We start from the raw sequence: 15610 nt of genomic DNA, 5'->3' as shown, positions 1-15610 counted from the left end.
ACAACTGGGCGATGGTCGCTTATAAATATTTACATAATTTCCTGGTAAAATTAAAAGCGTCACGGACAAATTTCAATTATACAATATGTGCGCATCAGACGTGGATAAGGCACTGTGTCCAGAGCCTTCTCTGTACCGAATCGCTCGGTTTTAAGAGGACAGAGAATTTCGAGCCAATTTCCTTCGCAGCGTGGCTTGAAAGTAACTTTATAGCGGCTGATTATTCAAAATCTTGATGAAAATGGACTGTCAAAGGATAAATTTAATTCAGCGAAATGCGTCTCCCCGGGGCCGAATATTCTCACAAATTGTCTGGGTATGACCCACTTCTGGGCAGACTTTTACCGAAAGTGTGGAAGGTTTACGGTAGCTCTTTGGAAGCTAATTGTATGGCTCTGAAAAGAAACATTGTTTCAACTCCAGAATTGAAACTACTGATTCTTCTGGTTTCATTTTCCCTTTCCAAAGCATGTATAAGTCGAAAATCTAGCCCCGCTCCTCAGAAAGGTCCTGAGGTAAATAAAGATAATCCTAAAGGGTGTGGCTTCCCCCATAACCCCCCCCCCATTTTTTTGGTTCTGACAAAACTGTAAGCATGGGCGTCTCCGAGAACTGAGGGATATCTCCTTTGGAGGGGAGGGGGATCATTCAAATGAAGGAAACTGTAGCACATTTTGTTCATATTTCAATTTGTATGGAGGTGGGGAGCACTCCCTCCTATAGTCATCGACGCCATGAATGTGAAAGAAACTGGCACCCAGCAGTGGCTTATCTGGGGTGTATAATTGCTGGAGGTCACCTAGAAGTAAAAACATTTTCAAGGGGCACTGGAAGCACGCATACGTGTACTCGATGCCCGTACCCTCGCTTCTTGGTACCCCCCCCCAAAAGCTAGGGTCCTCGAAGAAGGGGATATGATGGGTGGGGTGTATACGTTCTGGTAGTAACAGACCTAAAGGACGGTGGCCCATTCTTGTTATCTCTCTTGATGCCTCTCCATAAAATCACGGATGCCTAAGCGACGATCAGGGCAAAGTCTAGCCCGTGGGGCCGTCCATAAAGTACGACGGGGTATACGCACTGTTCGGGAGGTGTGCATGCGCACACCTTGCATGTAAGGGGAGGAGTCCATGTCAATACGTACATACAAGCACAGAAATTAAACCATTACAAGCGCCACTGGTGTAATATGTCAGAAGACAACATGGAGTACGTATGCGTACAGGGGTAGGGAGTCAGAACCACAGCGCAAGTCATGTGTAGAGTGGAAAGGGCCTGGAAAGTAAACATTTTGTGTCGACGTACATGAATTTTATGGAGGGCCCACATGAGCCCATGAATGGCCCATAGGCTTTGCACAACGGGTACGCGACACACACAGCATGAACTATTCATGATGTTAGCAAAACACAGGAACACAACCCGACAGGGATAGGGACGTCTCCTCTCGCGAATTGTTTGAGTTCTGATATGAATAATTAAATAAGTGTTGCAAAACACGCGCGTTGTATCCTCACTGTTTGCAAACACAGCCATTCAAATCGTTTCTTTTCCACTAACAATCAATTAAACACAAGGCAAATGCACGATGCTGGTGATCTTATTGAAAATTAAATTGAAAAGAAACTGAAATTGCCAACAATACTTCAAATTATGCAAAACATGATGGTCATAGTTACTGCGCTTTACCGGATTGAGCTTTTCAACATAGTACATGTACTGTTAGTTAATTGGTTATAAGTGTTGAGCCACCGGGCCAGTGCCCCTCCCCCCAAAAAGTCTCTTTTATTCTCTGTGCAAGGCATCAGCTACACATAGTTTTGGTTTTAATATTACAATGTGGAAATAGCGCGCGATATTTCTATATTGCTTCCCTTTCACTTTTCCGAAAAGAAAGGAAATTTTCTCAAGTTTCCTTTTTGATGAGTCCCGGAATTTGGTTCTGGATCCGCCCCTCCACTTATGTCAAATACCGCGCAGTCCTGCGTGGTACTTACATGTATTTCGTGAAGGGATTGTGTTGAAGGCAACAATGTAACTGCCTGCCTCAAGTTGCCACAAATTTGAAATAGAATGGAGAAAGCACCCAGAGAGAAATATCGGCCAAAGGAGTGAATTTATACATGCAAAATGTATGTATGTATACAGATGACAGTAACATTGTATGACAAAACTTTAACGAGACAACTATGTTGGAGTTATATGTACAGATGCATGATTAGAACTTGGACGAAATGCACCAGACCTAAAATTTCAATAGGCCTACATGTATACTTATCATTATTTACGACTTCTATATTTGAGTGCGGGTGATTAATTTTCCATTTTTGTTTTCCATGTGGACTGGGTGTTTGGACATAAGTGAAGCGGGTGTTGGCTCATAACTGGTGTCGTTTATTGCTTCCCAAGATTCGACCACGAATCGTCACATCTCTGCACCTGTCAATGTGTCAATATGTTGTGAATAGGCTTGTGACATTTTCTGGGCAAAATTAAGCACCGAGTTCACTTTATGCAGGTTTGGGGCATTTCACATCCCCTGTGGCAAGTCTTTTGGGCAAAAAAAAAACTTCTTGGAAAAGAAGCCGATTGTTCATATTCATGGGCATTGCGGGGGTGCTTCCCCTGGGAGAAAATGGAACAAGAAAAGAAAAGTTTGAGGGAAAGAAAAATAAACATTGGAAAAGAATGGAGGTAAGGGGAGAATTTTTAATTTTGTCATTTTCTCATTATGATAAAGCCAACGTGTCATGACGCTGATTTACGCCTGTGCTTGGCTGCGGAGCCTTCTATTAGATCATCAGCCGACCGATTCACTCGATATTTTCATCTTGAACATCCCGGATGAAGTGTAGGGACATCACCTCTGTTCATAACAGGACATCCTTCCGTTTGCTACTTGTTTACGGCTCAACTCCATCGCGTGTACATGATCATAAGCAAACAAGACGAACAAAATACGTTTTACACGGCAACAACCACAATATGTTATATTTGAAGAGCGCCCGCTTGACCAATCACCGCAATTAGGGTCACTAAATAACACCCGCTGGAAAAATAACTAATCTGTCGCTGGTGTCAACGTGTTACACCCCTATGGATATATCTCGGCTTTCCCCGCTGAGGATACTTAAAGCTGTGCTTGGGGGAAAGAATACACCCTTTGTCTTTTTCGCTCTAAAATCGATTTTAATTCCCTGTGTGTGCTGCCACCCATGAAAATTCTGTGTGTTTTGTTTTAACTCCCCAGAAGCAGATAGAATTGGTCATGAATGTATTGTGGCCCCCTATTCACAATCCACACTGAGCCGCAGCATCAATAAGCTATTTATGGGGAAACAGGCTGATTGAATTGTTGAGGGGACTTTGTTGCTCGTGTGTGGCGGCAGCAGGAAGAAAGCAAGCCAACAATGACTGTCAACAAATAATAATACACATATTTCATTCCCTTTCAAAAGTTGGTGCATAATGCCAAAAATTATGCATAATGACAGCACTGCGTGTTTCTATAGCAGCATAAAACAACACTGTGCATGCATAATTAGGCCTATGTGCATTTTTTTAATTTGGAGGAAGGGAAATGATGCTGCTACAGAGATATATAGCTGTTGGAAGAACATCTTTTATTTCTAATAAAAAGGGAAGATGCAGGATGAGATTCAATGACAATCGTTTTCATCCAAAGCAAGGGAATTGAATAAATTCAAATTATTCAATTGGAGGGAGGCTAAACGTGGAACTAGAAACCTCAGCTTGTGGGACAGGAAGGTATTCAAGATTTGACAGACGGGTTAATGTACACAGACAAACCACAAACATTACTTGCGTGCCGTTCCAACACATGCACTCGGAATCATCAGAAACTCGGAGCTTCTTTTGAGTTATAGGGGCCCTCACACAAAATAAATTTTGCCCAAAAATTTTTTTAAAGTTACAGACGAATATCTGTTAAAAGCCACAAATTTATCATGACGAGTATTAGCGCTTGTCCGTTAGATCACTCGCGCATCAGTCAGAATGTTAATGCCACTGGTGCTAGATCCATTTTTCTCACGATAATCCTTGCCATCTTTCAGAGCATGCAAGACGGAGGCTTACGGTTACATTCGAGCTATGTTTATCCACTAATTCCAAGTTTCATCGAATTGAGATGAGATTATAGCAAGCCGCGATGTTCTCGAGAGGTGACGAAACATGTACGGAGACCAGGTCCATAAAGATCGTCATCAGCAGTCATGGAGATTTTAGTGTTTATATTAAGAATATTTTTTACATTAAAGGGGAAATTTCACTTTAAAAGGATGTGCAACTGACGAAATGCCGATCAGCGTTTCCAGAGTATACCCCACTTGCCCCCTGTCGTGATTTGCTTTCAATGATGGGCAAACCTAACTCTCAAAAGCTTTTAAAATTCCTAAAGTACCGGCGACGTTCATGCCACAAATTAACCCGTTTTGTATAAATGAAACCTTCCCGACAAGCACAACAAATAATAAAGGGGAGATCTGAAAAGGTTTGGAGATGTTGACGTTGTTTAAATACATTTAGCTTATGATGCCAGTTTCACTCGGAAACGTGTTTTATGCAACTTTTAACTCCTCTTGAAACATATAAAATTGTGTGGCATCTCTTTTTTGGTTCAATACCCAAATGAAGAGTCCCATTTTAAAGCATCAAGAATTTTCATTTTGCCATCGAAAAATAAAGGTGACGTTGCTGTGAAGATATTGCAGAAAGATACTGCTCAGTTTGAGCCTTTGCGATAGCAAAAAATTCCGAATTCTAGCAAATTTTATTGCAGAAATCCAGCTGTATCACCGAAGTTTCTGCCTCGGATGGCCCTACACTTTTGCTCATAATGATACAAATTCGCATTAGCATAAAAAGTACCAAATGTGCTTTAAATTACACAGCAAAACTTTACAAAAAATCAGGTTACATTGGGCACAAAGAAATATTTCTAAGAACTGCATTAAAAAAATTACACAGCATAGAAACGTCAAATGTGACTCTTCCGGGATGTCTGGCTACCCCCTTCTTCTCTTACAATCTTCCCTGCCCATCATCCTGTGGGTTCCGCATCATAAAAGAGAGAGAGAGGCCCTAAACCTGACTCCCAATACAGCTAATTGTGGTCAGTGCGTTATTAACGTACCTGCAATTACGGGGGAAAAGATGACGAATACCAATTTTGGTGTTACCTTCATCTGGCATGTGACCATGTATAACATCTGTTAATTAAAGTCATAATACCAAAAGCGTCATCAAACGACCGCGGGTACTATTATTTACGGGCACACTCTTTAGTGGGGGCTCTTGAAGGTCGATTATCTGCACAGCATAATTCAGCAAGGTAAAATTTGCAATACACGTCACCAGGAATCGCTTTGTTTTGATAACATATAGAACAAGGTGCGCTTGTCTGATGTAAGGAAGAGACACGCTATCAAAACGGAATAGTATGGCGAGCTTTATTGGACTTTTTCTGGCTCGTCTGTGATGTTTATTTCTGCCCTATACAGCAAAGGGCGGATCCAGATACAGCCGGGGGCAAACATTTTGGTTTCTTGGGTGGGTGCTAACAATTTTGACATTTTAATGTAATATTTTATGCCCTTTCCACGGCGTTATAATTCTAGGGCTTTTGGCACGCTATTGGGATGAAAGGAAATGAAAAAGACCAGAGATCGCTTTTTTTAATTGTAGCCAGTCCTTTAATTAAGGGCATCTGTACCGTCCTTTTTTTTAACATTGTAAACTTCTTACAAGGTGTGTTGGCAGTCCAAAATAACCATTGCAGCCCCGGGAATCTTCACGTCTTAGACTGGCACGTTTTTATTTAAATTATTTTGGGGATGTGGAGAGAAAGTATGAAATCCTTACCAATTTTGGCAGTTGAAGGCGGGTGAGTTTTCTAATACGCAAGGTGTTCTAAAAGCAAGGATGTAGGTGTGTAGCTATCACAAAATACTGACCGTTTCAACATGCTGCAAACGCAAACTCAGTGCATGTACACAAATTGCGAAGGGCGTGGGTCCGCGTATACATTAAAACAATTGGTTGGTGACTTTTGCTCATTTATTTCTTAAAAGTACACAAGCGTCACGGCACCACCTACAGTGCTAAATAAAACATGAGCGTACGAGGACATTTACGACTTTGTTTAGGACAAAAGGATCTCGTGTAATGCTGACTTAAGTCTTCATCCAACAGTTACATGATCACCTGTACAAGGCTCACTCACTTTCCGCATGTAATCCCGCTGTCTACAGCTGCGGCTATAGGTGCTGTAAGGACATTAGGCATGTCCACAAGTACTTGAGAGTCTTTGCTCAAGGGATAAGCAGACAAGTCGGAAAATGATCTGCTATTTGCAAAAATGACGCGTGGAGACAATCTGTTTGAAATCCACTTGAAATGCCGCGTGACAGCTCTTCTGGCTGCCAAAATCACAGACGACCACAGAGTAAATACAACTTAGGGTTGATTTCAACTACTGTTTACAGTGGAACTGTAGTACCGGTGCTGTTTACGCACACGGGGATAACAAGATTGATATGTGCAACGCATGTCAGAAGGCAGATTTGTTCAGTTTAATTAAGTGCATAGAGTGTAGCTCCCCCATAATCGAAAAAAAATTAGTTTCATTTCTTATATCACTCTACGTGTGTAATGGGGGGGGGGTAAAAGATTCCACATTAAATGTTCATCGAAAAAGCCACCATAATTAGTTTGATGCAACACAACTTCGCAACAAGTTCATAAATCATCGAAAAGAAAGTGACATTTTAGCAAGAACGCCTATCTATTCGTGTATCTTCAGACTTGTCCATCTGCATATAGGCCTACATGTACATGTATCGTGACACTGTTTGAGTCGTTTCTTCACGTACACTCACTTTTGAGAAGTGTTGTAAACTCAATCGAGAACCAGTAATTTCTACGGTTTCTTTTTTAATTTCTGAAGCCATAAAACATTTTGGCTCTCACGGGACATTGGGCAGTAGAAACTTGCCCCTTTCAATAAAACCTTTGCTTTTCAAAACGTAAAACGTGCTAGTTTTGATTAAAATTTTCCTGAAAATATTGTGGCTGTACATGTACTGAGTAATACAATGTTTTCACCGTGCACTACTAGGATTCACAAGGTTTAAATCAATCAAACATTCATGATTTGGCACCTTTACATCATTATGAAATAAGCTAGATGAACCAGACACGGTTGAACACCATTATAACAAAGTCCTTGGCAATTGACAAATTTATATGTACATGTACCTGTATTGTCATAACAACAGCCTTGTATTATCAGTCATGCAAAACGAAGAAAAAAAGACTTGCCGTATTGTCTTAGTATAAGCAGTTTGTAGTTAACAGTGATATTGTTAACATATATTGACACGAACAGAATTCATTTTTCCAATGCAATTCAGCACAGTGTGCTTCTCTAGACCTTCTTTCAAAACGTTACACGTTTAATCGCTTGGAAATGGTGGGTTTGTGTCCCATGAACAAGCAAGCCATGCCGTCGTGATTAGTTTCTACTATAGCCACACACTGTCATTAAATTACATTGGCAAGGGATTTTTTTCTCGCAGAACGTGATTACGGTGTCATGTTGAAATGAGCTTGAAGTAAATGTCAACTCTGACCAGTCGCCAACACAACTTAACATAAAATGGACAAGGTAAAGAAAATATTATTTAAAAAACACGCAGATCCATGACACACAATGTTTAGTCAATCACAAAAACGGGTGATTTGGAAGATTTCCATCGTCACAATTTGAACATTTAGCCTTAGTGTAACATTCAAATTCTTTTTTTTTCTTTAAATAATGCTCATATAGTAGCAAATGTAACATCAGAATATATTAATTTCGGATTGCAATATGCAACCTATAAGCACCACGAATAGCTCAGTAAAGAAGGCATGTGAAACCGTGCCTTTAAAATTTAATACACGTTTTGCTGAAGTGTAAGAAGGAAAAATGTCAGTACACTGTATGTGAAATTAGTGCGCAAATGCAGAAGATAACGTCAAGATTAATTACCATTGCCAAAAATAATGCCAATTAAGTTATTTGAGAAAAATCCCCAGTCGATGAAATGGAGCAGAATTTCCAGCTGGGTTTCTTGTCTGCAGTATTTGCATAAAATTGACGTCAATATTGTGAGACTGGCATATGCATTAACATTTTGCCAACTCCCTCAGTGCTGACGATGTTTTGAAAAATGCGGATACATGTACGCAATGTACTGTGGAATCCATTTTAGAAATACATGATCATGGAAAATTATAAGTTGTGTCTAATCGTATCCCAGTCACTTTTTTAATCACTTACTTTCCCAGTTCACCATAAAATTGAGAATCTGGAGCTCGAACCTCACGCCAGTGTACTATGCAAAGTATTCACCACAGATCTGTTTCGGGTAAGTGCTAAGTTTGCGAATAAAGTTACAGTCTGTGTTTTCTTAGTTTACACGAGGTTCAGCGGCGGGTGGTGCCAATTGGTCAGTTGTTTCCTCCTGATGACCTTCTGTGAGCCAGGTCATACACTTAATATCTGCTTGTGTGGTGTCTCGCAAGAGATGAGGCCTGTCCTGCTCCAGAGACACCTGCTTCTTCTGTTTCCGTTTCTTCTTGCTCCCTTTGGTGGACGGATGATGGGAGAGAGTGGAGAGGTTGCCTGTTGGGTCGGTAACCGATGGTGTACCCGCCTCCTCCGTTGCTGACGTCTGCCAAGGCGATGGGTCCAGGGCGCACAAGTTGTCATTCAGCCCACTTGTGAAGTCCACCAACCCTGGAACCAAATAATCCTGCTCACTTCTCCTCTCAACAGAACTCTGACGCTTGGCAAGTCGCTTCTTCGATTCCCCCCTCTGTCCATGAGTTTGTCTGCTGAGTGTTCTGGGTAATTCTCAGAGCCAGACCGTTCGGTACGAATATGTCTGGCAAGGTTGTATCAGGCTCTTTTGTCTTTGGGGGCTGCTGCTGGTGATGATGATGATAATGTGAGCCGTGGTGACTGTTTTTGCTCCGAGGCGACTCAAGCTTGGCCAGTTTGTGAACGACACCGTCTGTGATATCTTCTGGATGGACTGAAGACCCACTGTGGTTCCCACTTTGGCTCCCGTCACGTTTGCGGGCGGTCACTGTGTCTGCGTTCAACGAAACCGATTTGATATCACGTAGGTTGTCGCTCTCGTCGAAATCGTCGTCGTACTCGTACTTGGCGTCCGGCGAATCCCCTCCCAATGTCCGCCGCCGTGGATTGCTCATCAGGGCTGGGCAGCTCTTGGAGAGGGTCAGGCAAGGGTCCCTAGTCCTGGACGGAAGGCTCAGCGAAGTCCGCGACTTGCGGTCGTGATGTTCGGCTTTAGACTGCGACGACGAGCCGTTAATTCTCGGCAGCACGAAGCTATCAGACATGGAGGACTGGTTCACCTCGAGCCTGCTCTGGCCTTTCGGAGGTTTGGCCCGCCAACGCGTACTGAGGAACTGAGAACTCTTTGCCGTGTCTTCGTCGTCGGAATCCTCGCTGGGAGCGCAGTTATTCACCCCAGCGCATTTCCGATGGGTGCTAATCGGAGGAAGAAACACATCCTTTTGCCGGCCGTCGACGACGGGACTGTCACTAAGTTTAGACCCGTGTAACATCATCCCCGGATCTGCAGTCCCATTACCCCCTTCACAGTATGATAATAACTGCAATTTCAGCTTGTCATGTGTAGAGAATTTTTCCAACAATTGTAACACGGTTATTTCCAAGTATTTCCTCGCTCCTACGGTGCTTGGTAACTGCCAACTTAAATCAACCAAAACAACGCACTATTGGTCACTTCATGCACCTCCATGATTCTTCGCAATATCTTACGGGGGCAATAACGCCACAGTCAGGATACCAGAATAACGATTCTCCAAGATGACAGTTACGTTCCACAGGCAATGTTTTACTCCGTGTAACATATCGCGTACATGTCAGTTTCAGGCTGCGGCCGCGTGTAAGTCTCCGCTGGTGTTTCACTAGAGATTTCCTCAACAGGGTGCCGGTGATTCCTCTCGCTGAAACACCTATATTACTTGCCGCAACTGCAAGATGAAAATAGCATTTCCACTATCTTAACATCGGCGAGTAAGATGAACCAGACCGCAGTCCAGTCATGTATATTTAATCAGATTGTATGGAATCCATGATCAGCTGCAGCAAATCCAAAGTCCTCGTCCATGATGACAGATTTTTTTCCTGGGATGACAGTTGTGACATCAAGCAGCCACTTCCGGTGATGAAGCAATCCTGGAGTGTGAGCTTCTAAGAGAATTGCCTATCGATGGAATTGAAGGCCAGCCCGTAATAGCGCTTCGTCCTCGGTACATCGGCTAGTCGTATGAGGCCTTCCTCCTCGAAACAAGATGCTAACTCCAGGTTGCTGCACTCTCTCCCCCGTCCCGCCTGATCGATGGGAACACCAACAACACCGTGTTACTGCCACTCTCCCATTACCTGCAATACAGACGTATTAACAGAAGAGATATCGACTCGTTACGGTAGCTCATCACCTTAACCACACACGTTCACGGAAAGCGAGGGGAGAAAGAAAACATGTAATTCGCTGGCAGTGAGCACGCACGCACATCAAATATTGATAGTCAAATGGAGATTTTGTTGACTGGCTGTCTGGGGGAGGTCGAACGCGATCGATGGCGTAAGGGGCACAGACAATGGCCTTGTTGGCGTTCTTCGGGGGCTTCTTTTCTAAGTTGCCTTTTGTCCTGTCACCAAACCGATGGCTTTTTGTCCAGCAGCGTATGGGCGGATGAATGCATGTACCCGGCAGAGCGTCAAATGACGTGAATGCCCTACCGTACTTGTTACACAATTGGTCATGCGCGCAAACGGAGGAGTGGTAACCGATACTTACCATTTCCTAAGCTCACAGGTTTGAAATAATGCACTTGTTGGAACTTTCATTTGCCCTTCAGACTAACCTTCAGTTAATCAAGTCACAGGGCAGTTCCAGAGAGTTTTCTTTTTAATTTCGGGGGGGGGGGGGGGTGACTTCCCTCCCGTTTGTCACCCCGCCCCGTTAACCCCTTATAATCTGGGAAAATAGGTTGTTCCGCAATGCTGGATGGGCCTTAATGCCCATGGCTTAAAATTTACGTTTACGATAATTCATTGTCATTATTACACTAGTTTCAGATCTCAAATGTCTTGAATAGTTGCGTGTTAAATCAAATTAAATACAGGCGATTCAAAATAGTGCGCCTCCAACAGTTTGCAACGAGTTGACCAACACAGTGCGCGAAATTTGTCGACCCAATAGAGCCTGAAAGTTAGGTAATATCGCCGGACGTTAAGAAAATTCGGGGTTTTTTTTACCCATCTCCGTGTGACTTTTCCTAAATATTACTTGAGGAAGACAAAAGTAAAATGGTTTCAGTTAGGAGTTAACTTCCGGTTCCATGGTTCCACATAAACGGCGATCAATACACGTAACCCTACGTGCAGTGCACGTGTGCAGTGGGCGTGGTCTAAACTGAAGTGACGTCACACTTACGAACCGGATTGTGAATGGACCGTATTATTGAAAATATCTCTTTCCATGTGATAAAAGTTGATGGTGGTGGTGGTATATGAAGTTGGTGGTGATGATAATCGTACAGACCTGCTGGCGATTGCCAGGCAATAAAAATAAGATAATGTAGTTATGATTGTTACAGAAATAACAATTGACCTTTAAAATATTTCCGAGTGTTAATTTGCTTCTTTTGCACTGAAATCCAAATTTTTTTGATGTTCAAAGGGGCAATGAAGCTTTGGGAGCAAGGGGTCATATTGCAAGAATGTCAAATGGTGAGAATGAAAATGGAATGGCATTATTAAGCTGATGCACACAAAAAAATGGTAACCACAGAAAACAGCTTCGTTACCATGTCAGCTTTCATGTCGCCCTCCACCTCGGTTTTATTTTCGCTGCTGTGAACTTTTCTTTTTCTGGTAAAAAGCACGGCGCTGTGGAAATGAGCCTTCCAGTTGGTCTTAATTAAGTCACACAAAAAGTTTCTTGTTCCAAAGCGACCAAAACAACGTGCCAGACAGCGCACTCAACTCGATAGCCATTTCGTTGTTTCCGCGCCACACTCGGACCCTAGTGCTCCGACATTACCGCAGAAGCTGATCCTGATAAGATCACCGCAGCTAACACCTGCTCATAAGCGTCGACAGTCACGTTTCTTTGCCTTCCGTAATGACTTCAAATACATGTAGTACTAGTAAGGTCAACGCTGAATTTCGCACTTTTCCACTCGCTTGCTAGAACATACGTAAAAACGACATATTTTTTAGGCATATGCCTAGCTGTATCTATGTTGAAAATGCGGTTCTCCTATGTTACTGTTTTCCCTGTGCTGTGCGGATGAAGAAGGCTATATTAGGTCCCGTACCCCGTTTTGATGCCTTTGGATAAAGGATAAACTTCAAAGAAAAGTGTGCATACGGTTTACAGTAGTTTTAAGAATCTGCATCATTGTCAGGATTCAATTTCATTCAATGACGGAAGAGGGCGCGCAAAATGGCGTGTGTTTTTTTCTTGCTTGTGAACATTTCTCTCTTGAAATCTGTTAAATTATAAGTTAAAAGTCGGAGGAACAGGGACCGAGACAAGGTATACGGTATCCCATTGAAGAAAACAAACTTGATAGGGTAAGGGATATAGAGATAAAACAGACGTCGAGGGAGCAACGACAGACCCTGAACATACCAGCCATCTCGGTGATTCGTGTTTTTTGTTCCACTCTGATTCACTCTCAGTGCCAGTGAATTAATAAAAACGGTCAAGATTACCCCTGCTCATACAGGGTCTCTTACAGCCATTTCTTTGTAAAATAATTGGCATTAACACTTCGTTTACTTATCTTCTGTACACGTCTATAAAACACGTCTAGGCCTATATAATGTTCAGACACGCGAAAATCTTACATGTTGGGTAACGTTTGAACGATGCATTTGGTTATTTAGGTCTAAATTCTATTATCAAGAACAACTGATGAATTACTCTGTGTTGGTGGACTTGGCATTTCTCGTTAATACGGCCGTTTCACAATAGTGCGTCACCAAGAGTTTGCAACGCGTTGGCCAATCACAGAACGCGAAATTTGTCGACCCAATGCGCGTTTGGAAAGGGTCGGCAAATTTTGTGCGTTATGACTGGCCAACATTTCGCAAAAAATATTACAAAGCTTGTATGAAGCCTATTCATTTGTTGACCAGTGTTCGTCCATCTTTTTGGCATCATGGTCAAATGGAAATGGCACACGCAGCGCCTTTAGCTTAGCAGGTGTGAAATTAATGTTTGCGGACTTATTCTACATGCAGTTTTCAAGAAATCAGGCATCCCGCTGAATCGATCTTCAAATTGATTCAAATTTACCAACACTATGGGCCCCGAACTGGACCAGGAGAGGGTGCAAGTTTCCTGGCAACGAAGGCTCCTTTGGTCACAACTGCACATCGCTGGTTCACGAACGACTATGAAACGCAGGCGTTCCAGTCGCTACCAACAAAATGAACACTCCCGACCAACATGGCTGTTTTCAAACGATCGACCGTGTTATTTTGGTTGTTCCCACCGTTCCTCTTGTGTTGATAAAATTTTGTCTGACAGTTCAACATTCCAATCACAGATTAGCCAATTCTTGCTACATTGCTCTTTCCTAAACTATTTTTAAATCGACAATTTCACGGCGAAATACTCACCTTCTCCCATACATCAAGTCAATAACTCAGTGCGTCAGCCTCTGTCGATTAACCCAAGTGTTTTAAACCCCTCATAAGGCTGGAAATGTTGACCAACTGTCTCGTTTTTCTTGAAACAAAGCCGACCACACCTCACTTGTATAGATTACTTTTATTACTAGTAGTTTGCCAAGTTGTCACCCTACACGCAGTAGGGGTCTGTTCTCGTGAGCAAGGTGGCTGAAGAGGAAACCGGCCCAGCCACCTTAATGGCCCCATTTACAGCTACAACTTGGCGTAAATGTGCGGCGACCTTTAGATACCTATACGATTACAGTATAGATATCATTTTTGTATTTGCGAAACGTGATTTATGACTGCTGAACTGAAATCTCTGATTATCTCGAATATCCACATTCCAGTATCGTCATGGAATGGGTAGACATGTTCTAACAACTTGATTTCATCATTCTAACCGTGGACAAACATTAGGACACTGATGTCAGATAACGAAATCTGGTAGCTAGTGTACTCCACCGACTTCAGCCTGACAAGGTTCTCTCTCTCTCTATATATATATATACAGCGAGGTTTTCTACATTCACGTTTAGGCTTCTTTCACATCACATTGTACTTTGCCACAACTGATAATACCGGTAAAACATGCGTCTGTGGGAAACACACGAAGTCAGAGCTTTTGAGCTTCCATTGTGCTCATCATTTCCTGCAATAGCTATACTTGGACCTACGAGGCTGGAGTGCGATACCTGCACCTCCAAAGCGTCCTAGGCGCGGGCATTTTTGCATAGGCGTGGTATGTTTGTAGATAAGGCAGAAATGAATGGCAAAATTATACGTATAAGTGTAAAAAAAACCTTATTATGTAAATGTACTTTTCGTTTAATACTTCTGAAATTTTGAGCTTCTCGGTAGATGTCCATATATGTTCACTTCTTAATAACCCTTAAGCCAAACCAATCAGACCCAATCCAATCTAACTCTGCTGACTCAGCCGCTGCATGGTTGAACTGGGCGGCGCCGGCGGAGGAGGGAGGGCGGGTAACCTACAGCAAGTAATTATAGACTTAGCAAGAACATAGTGTGGTTGTACGATTTTCATTTGCGCCTAACAAAGTAAAATCTATTCTTCATTCTGACTGATCGATAAACCGACTGACTGACAACTGGCCCTGCCAAGCCCTGATTTTTTTTAGTGCAAGCATAACACTGGAAGCTATACCCTTTGCACGAGCACTTGACGCAAAAGAAAAAAAGCGCTCAGACTTTAAACACTTGTTTGACCCACATTATGAAAAAAAATCATATTTCATACCGAGATGTGTTTAGGATTTTGTTAAAATGGACAAAACATTTCCAGGATGTTCGTTATTTAACTTTCTGAAATCTGCTGGGCATTTAAAACACACCATTAGTCTTACTACGAATTTCACTAATTATATATATCTGGGTTAAACGTGATGAAAAGTGGGTACAAAAAGTGTTTAGGAATGTGCTTTAATCTCTAAGCACTTTTTATTTAAACAAAAAATATATGAACTCAAGATTCTGTACAATATGGTACATCACAAGAAATCGACATGCTTGGACGCAACCTCCAATCTCTTACCTCAGCCCGCATATGCGTCATTACCGGCTCTGACGTTACAAAATAGGTATTCTTTCCTTGCCGACAAATTGAGCTGAGCTGACGTCCAGCACCAACCTTTCTTACTGCCCGATTATTGCTCACAGTTCCTCCGGTGGCGAAGGTCTCGATCACGCGCAAACGCTACATTGTTAGTACATAGCATCTTTTCAAGCAGAATTGCAGATTGACGTCATGGTGATGCCAATCAAGCTGTCTTTCAATCG

General features: G+C 42.5%; 1 pseudogene across 1 annotated transcript; it reads right to left on the bottom strand.

The window, feature by feature from the left end:
* Positions 1 to 5010: 5010 nt before the first annotated feature.
* LOC110982902 (uncharacterized) lies at positions 5011 to 15498 on the bottom strand (annotated as a pseudogene). Its single transcript, XR_015427732.1, has 2 exons — positions 15366 to 15498; positions 5011 to 10504 (listed from the first exon to the last, which is right to left on the bottom strand). The product of XR_015427732.1 is annotated as an uncharacterized LOC110982902 (transcript).
* Between the last annotated feature and the right edge of the window lie 112 nt (positions 15499 to 15610).

This window comes from Acanthaster planci, linkage group LG01 (assembly GCF_054643075.1).
Source record: "Acanthaster planci isolate LZ-2023a linkage group LG01, COTS_SCS, whole genome shotgun sequence".
Taxonomy (NCBI): domain Eukaryota; kingdom Metazoa; phylum Echinodermata; class Asteroidea; order Valvatida; family Acanthasteridae; genus Acanthaster; species Acanthaster planci.
The sequence above is the reverse complement of the archived record's forward strand: the minus strand, read 5'-3'. Positions and strand labels throughout refer to the sequence as shown.